A 6,787-nucleotide genomic window follows, 5' to 3' on the forward strand; every position below is an offset into this window, starting at 1 on the left:
ACAATTCTGATTTTCAGTCTCAACTAATCATTTGATCAATAATTATTAAAATAAATAAACAAATAAATAAAAACTCCAATGTTTGGTTTCAAGAATGGATCAAAGCTTAATAAAAAAATTAAGAGAAATTTTGAAAATAATGGTGGCCATGACTCATTTCGTTCAGAATGTATCTCTGATTGATTGAGATTAACATATTAACATTTTGAAATAAAAATATAATTTATAATATTACTGAATTTTAAATAGCATAACACCACGTACGTCATTATGCAACAAAATAAAATTTTGATAATGAAATGAATGATCCCCCTCCTCCTCCTTCAAACAAGAAATTTGTCTAATGGTACTCACTAGTTTGTGGTCCACGTGGCTGTTGCCTATTGGCCCAAAAAATATATTTAAGCATTATTCAGCGAAAATAAATAAAAATGGATTTTCTGTTACGCTATATTTGGAAAGTTTGGTTATGGCCGTTTTGCCATTATCTACATCACGTGCCTAACGCGTGAGAAAAGTGGGAGATAAGCCTTGGTGACGTGTAAGGGAGATTGCTATCCACTACTTTTCGTATCTTATGTTTACTATTGCAAACATCATGTTCGTTTGCACCACTAATAATTTGCCACGTGCCCCGGGGCCTTTTGGTCATATCCTTGGTCTTTCTATTTTATTTTATTTTTTTTTAAAAAAAAAAAAATACTATATGTTATTTATGTGAGTAATGCTAAAAATTACATCTGTATCCAATCTCAATTTCATTAGGCTGACATGACACTAATCATTAGTATTTGAATCTCTAACACTCTCATCTCATATTGAAAAGATTAGTAACACACGTAAAGTAAATGGTTTATATAAATACATCATACTCATGCGTGTTAAGTATCTTACTTACTTATTATGTGAAACTGAGCTTCATAAGTGATTATAAGAAAGCTCACAATTAACTAGTTTTTTTGAAATGATAGGGTAAATGTAGCTAACGTTTTTCTCTATGTTGTTTTTATAAACTATAAACTCTGTGTGCTACTTATCTTTTCAATATGGAATTAATGTATTATAATCGACTGTGATATGATTTGTAACAACGAATATGTTAAGTTTCACATCCGAAATAAAATAAGGGTGGGACGAGAGTGTATTTTTATCATTTTTGTATTTATGTAGGCAAAAGTCCAAACTTGGCAACTGCCACGTGGTAAAGTGCACAAAAAATTGACAACCAATTATAATAAAGTTCTTATCCACGTTTCCAAGAAATGGAGGTCATGTTGTGAAAATGATAGGGATAGACCATATCCATAAAATTCACAAAACACACGGTTTTTGAAAGGAATAGATGTACATGCTTCATTTGACAATGGAGAGAGTCAAGTTGGATAATGTGATTTAGCCATTAAGCCCTTTTTGTTTTCTTATAGGACTGTTTCATTTGGTGGATCGAGTACAACGATGACAAACAGCGTCCAAGCAAAAACAAAATACAAAAGGGTTGAGATGAACCATGTTGGCCTTCTACCCTCAATTTGAAATTTGATGTAATCTATAGCAGCCGCCACCAAGTGTAGCAATCAAACAATTTTATTTGAATGAATGCCCACTTTGTAAATCAGCGGTGGATTCTCTTAGGCATTTGTTCTTCAACTGTACATTTGTCTAAGTAATATGACGCAACTTCTTTTGGCCCTTAGATTCTACGGTTCTTAATTTCTCTAATATGGTAAATTAGGTCAAACTAATTATCTCCCTAACTTTTCTTTGCATTCACATAACTGTTCATCACAGGTTTCAAATATTTGCAGCTGTGTCGTGTGATCTTCTATAGCATTATTGCAACAAGGCCTTTCCTAATGCTATTCAAGTCTCTCAGCATATTAACAAGATTTCTATGAAACATTTTACTGCTTGGCATAAAGTTCCATCTCTAGTGTAACACTGGCTACCTCCTACAAGTCCTGGTTACAAAATCAATTTCAACACGGCAATCCGGGATACCTTTTCAGCACAAACAGCAGTTTGTCGCAATCACCGAGGTAATATCATCAGTATGATCTTCCAGATTAGTTCTCATTGTTCGCCAAATTATGGCAAAGCCTTAGCTATGTGTCTCGCAGTTTCTCTTGTCACTTCTCTTAATCTTGAGAATTTTATCATTGAGGGTGACTCTCAAGTTGTTATTCTGTTTTTGCAACATCTCCAAAATCCGCTTGATTGGCGTATCTTGTCTGTTATTTTTGATATCATTGACTCCCTTCTAGTCTCCATATCCTGGAATGCTAGGAAAGTCAATAGAAATGCAAACTTCTATGCTCACTCAGTGGCACATTGGGCCGCAACTAGATCTTTTTTGGGCCGCATTCTCACTGCTCCCCTTACCCCTCCCTCAATCCCTATTGTAAGTGGGAAAGACCCACCCTCTATTAGGTTAATAAGTTATTAGTTATTTTTATGTTTTATTTCTTTTCTTAAGCTTGTTAGTTGTTGGTTTCTTTGTTTCAATGTACTTTAAAAAATAAAATAATAAAAAACATTTTTAATATAATTTGTTAGCATATGCTAGCTTGATTGTATTTAATAACTATAATTATTAAAAGAATGAAGTTATTAGTGCTCACATGATCCAAGAAAAGGCGCAAGTAAAATAATTTTTCTCTAAAACCAATTTTTTCATCGCAGGAGGAGGCCTAGACAGTGGGAATCATAGGAGTTCTCTAAATTCGATTGAGTCATAGCTTGACCCAGCCTCATCAGGACATGAACGAGACCCAAAGCAGCTAATTCTAATAGAATTAAAGATTTTCATTTTGAGAGTCGAACTCTCCTTAGTACATGCCCAACTGCTTTGGAGATTTTCTTAATGGTTTTTTTTTATTATTATTTATTTTACATAAATATGCGTATACACATAAAGAGACTACACATTTATGTGCTTATTTATTAACGTAGATTCGAACTCTTACACAAAAAACCACGACTATGCATGTATTTGCTTATTTATCACCTCCTTAATATTTGGATCTACGGTGGAAATGACTCTCCTCCCAAAGATATGCTTTGGGCATAAACATATTAAGCGTTCATGAGACTTCTTTATCACGCAGTTATCAGAAGTTGAGGACCCATTGTATGCTATAAACATATAAAGATTACAAAAATAAATGATTTTTGTGACTGAGTTTTATTGGCCTTTTTAAGATGTCTGAAAGGTCACTAATGACCTTTGATTAATGACCTTTTTAGAATGCCATTAATCAGGAAGTCGGTATTTATATGTGATTTAATAGCGTGTTATTGGTTGAATTAGTAGCGTGTCATCCAGTAACACGCCACTAATTAAGGCCATTTTTTTTTTAAAATATATATATATATATATATCTCTGCAATCTATCCTAGACCCAATCACAACAAGCTTGCATTTTTATCGATAATCAACCATCACAATTATTAAAAAATCAAAACAAAAGTTTCAATAATCTATTACATTTCCATCGATCAATCCGGCCATGATCAACACAATCACAACAATTTGTATTTTTATCGATGATGAACAATCAGAAACATATATATATCATAGATTCATAACAATCAAAACAATTTAGTGGTGTGTCGGTCAGATAAGCCACAAAATTGTAGTGTGTCTGACTAACACGCCACTAATTAGTGAGGTGTCAAAAAGTACTTTACTGTAAACACGCCACCAAACGCAGAGTTTCTGTATAGTGACATGATAATCTATTGTATTTCATACCCCTTCCTCCCAATCCCTTCTAAAGGGAAAATTAATTTGATTCTAATAGTTTCTTAATCCCAATTGACTTTACTAACTAAACCAGTTAATTAATGGCTAACTTTCATGATAGTTGTTAATTAAGCAGGCTCTAGATTAGGCTGAATGCCGACAAGATCCCAAGTGATTTGATCTCCTTGTCTTTAGAATAATCAAATGATTACGTTTATTCTTATAACCAGTACTTTTCTACAAAGTTTCTGTGTCGTGCTTGTTTCAATAATTGTGGCATGAGAAATGATTCTTTTTCTTTTTCCGGGTCTTTTTTTTTTTTTTAATTTATTATTTTACTTTTCAAAATCATCCTATCTAACAATAATTTTAAAAAGCAGAAAGATAAAATGAAGACCATGAGAAAACATATAACACGTCTCTTATGATATATAGTCCGATATGAGATATATTACTTGATATTCTCTTGTCCTTCTCATATTTTTTTTCTTTGACATGACGTTGTCAATCTACCTTTAGACCAATCTTAATTTAAAAGGAAAAAAAAAAAATAGTAAATTGATAATGCCACACCAATGAAAAATGATGAGAGAAGGACAAGAGAATACAAAATAGGATTTCTCACCCAATATACTATATAAACAAATAATATAAATACATCTCTTACACATCTCATTTTCAAATTTGCTATTGAATTTATGAGACCCAATGGTAGATTTAAAAATTAATTATATGAAAGTGTATAAGAGATGTATGGTATCATTTTCATATTGCACTAAAAGTCAACGTTTATTGAATTTATGGGACTCAATAATAAATTTAAAAACTAGTTATATGGAGATGTATAAAAGATATATCCTATCATCAAAAGTCAACGTTTTACCTACTTGCTGATAGCATGCACTACATATAATATTGCAACTTTAGTGAAAGAAATCTGTAGATCCACAATCACTTGTTTCTCTCCTTTCTGCGGACTGCGATGGTGCTGCAATATTCTCTGGCTCTCACCACTTTCATTCTTTTCCTCTCTTTGGTTTGGCTGTTAAAGGTATGTAAAAGATCCAAACTTCAGAAATTGCCCCCAGGGCCATGGAAGTTACCTCTTATAGGAAACTTGCACAACTTGGTAGGATCACTACCACACCATGCTCTCCGACAACTAGCCAGAAAACATGGACCCTTCATGCACCTACAACTGGGTGAAATTTCTGCAGTTGTTGTGTCATCTCCTAGGATGGCCAGAGAGCTCATGAAAACACATGACCTTGCCTTTGCGCATAGGCCAGACTTTCTTGTTCCTAGAATTATGTTCTATGGTGGCTCAGACATTGCCTTCTCTCCATATTCTGATTACCGGAGGCAAATGAGAAAAGTCTGCGTCTTGTAACTTCTTAGTGCCAAGAGGGTCCAGTCATTCTCTTCTCTTCGAGAAGAAGAGGTAGGTAGTTTCATTGATTCCACTCACTCATCTTCAGGATCTCCAATCGATTTTAGTGAAAGTATTTTCACTTTGACAAGTAGCATTGTCTCTAGAGCAGCATTCGGAAGCAAATGCAAAGACCAAGATGAGTTTCAGTCGTTGACCAAGGAATTTACATCCTTGTCAGGAGGCTTTGAGTTGGCTGATTTGTTCCCTTCACATAAATTTGTTCATGTGATTAGTGGGATGAAAGTTAAGCTAGAGAAGATTCATGGGAAGATTGACAAGATCCTGGAGAACATCATCCATGAGCATAGGGAGAACCAGAAGAATGCATCAGCAGAGCAGGAGGATCTTCTTGACGTCCTTTTAGGCCTCCAGCAAAGTGGTACACTTGAGTTCCCATTCACAACCAACAACATCAAAGCCATCATTTTGGTTAGTATTTCTGCTTGAATCCTAATAGCTCGATAATTGTTAAAAAAAAAAAAAAAAAAAAAAAAAAAAAAAAAAAACAGAGTATTTTAAAAATTTTGATAGGATTGAACGGAAAAATTCTAACAGAGGGTTAAAATTGAAAAACGAATACCCTAAATTGGCACTTTTTAAAATTTGAGTACTTAATTGCAAAAATAATAAAAAATCAGGGACTATAAGTGAAGTTTTTCCTTCCTTTTTTTTGGTTGTCAATAATTCTAGAGAGAAGAGTGTAACACTTTGAAATATGTACTTTAAATGGTAGATTTAACTAGTATGAGTCGAAGTTCAGACCCAAAATCACCACTAATACCAGGTTAAGTTTTCAGTTGTTTAGAAATATTAAGCTTACAAAATTTTATGAATATAATTATTTCACGATTATACTAAAATTTTAAACTTTTCCCAGGATATATTTGGTGGTGGAGCTGATACTTCATCTACCACAGTAGAGTGGGCTATGTCAGAAATGATGAGAAACCCTATAGTGATGGAAAAGGCCCAAGCTGAGATAAGACAAGCCTTAAAAGAAAAGAAAAAAATCTATGAAAAAGACCTTCAGAATCTAACTTACTTGAAGTCAGTGATCAAAGAAACTTTAAGGTTATACCCTCCTGGTCCGTTGTTACTCCCAAGAGAATGTGGAGAGCCAAGTGAAATTGATGGATATGAAATTCCCATCAAAACCAAAGTCATCATAAATGCATGGGCAATTGGAAGAGATCCTGCATATTGGGATGATGCCGAGAGTTTTATACCAGAGAGGTTTGTTGGTAGTTCAGTTGATTTTAAAGGGACTTACTTTGAATATATTCCTTTTGGGGCAGGAAGGAGGATGTGCCCAGGAATACTATTTGGTTTAGCTAATATTGAACTTCTTCTTGCTCAACTACTATACCAATTTGATTGGAAACTCCCAAGCAAGATGAAACCAGAGGATTTGGACATGACTGAAGACTTTGGTGCCGTTGCCAGAAGGAAAAACAACTTGTATTTGATTCCTACTTCTTTTAGTCCTTCACTTGACCTTTGAGGCATTATCATTATGGCAACTTTGAACCAACAAATTACTTTGAAAAGGTGGTCTAGGGGAATTAACTTCGTTTGTTAATGCTTTTTAGATTGTGTTTTTTGTTTGAAAAAAT

The 6,787-nt window shown here is 33.8% G+C and overlaps 1 pseudogene; it reads left to right on the forward strand.

Moving 5' to 3' along the window:
- Positions 1–4,711: 4,711 nt before the first annotated feature.
- LOC133852269 (cytochrome P450 71D8-like) lies at positions 4,712–6,787 on the forward strand (annotated as a pseudogene).

The sequence above is a fragment of the Alnus glutinosa genome, chromosome 12 (genome assembly GCF_958979055.1).
Source record: "Alnus glutinosa chromosome 12, dhAlnGlut1.1, whole genome shotgun sequence".
NCBI classification, from domain to species: domain Eukaryota; kingdom Viridiplantae; phylum Streptophyta; class Magnoliopsida; order Fagales; family Betulaceae; genus Alnus; species Alnus glutinosa.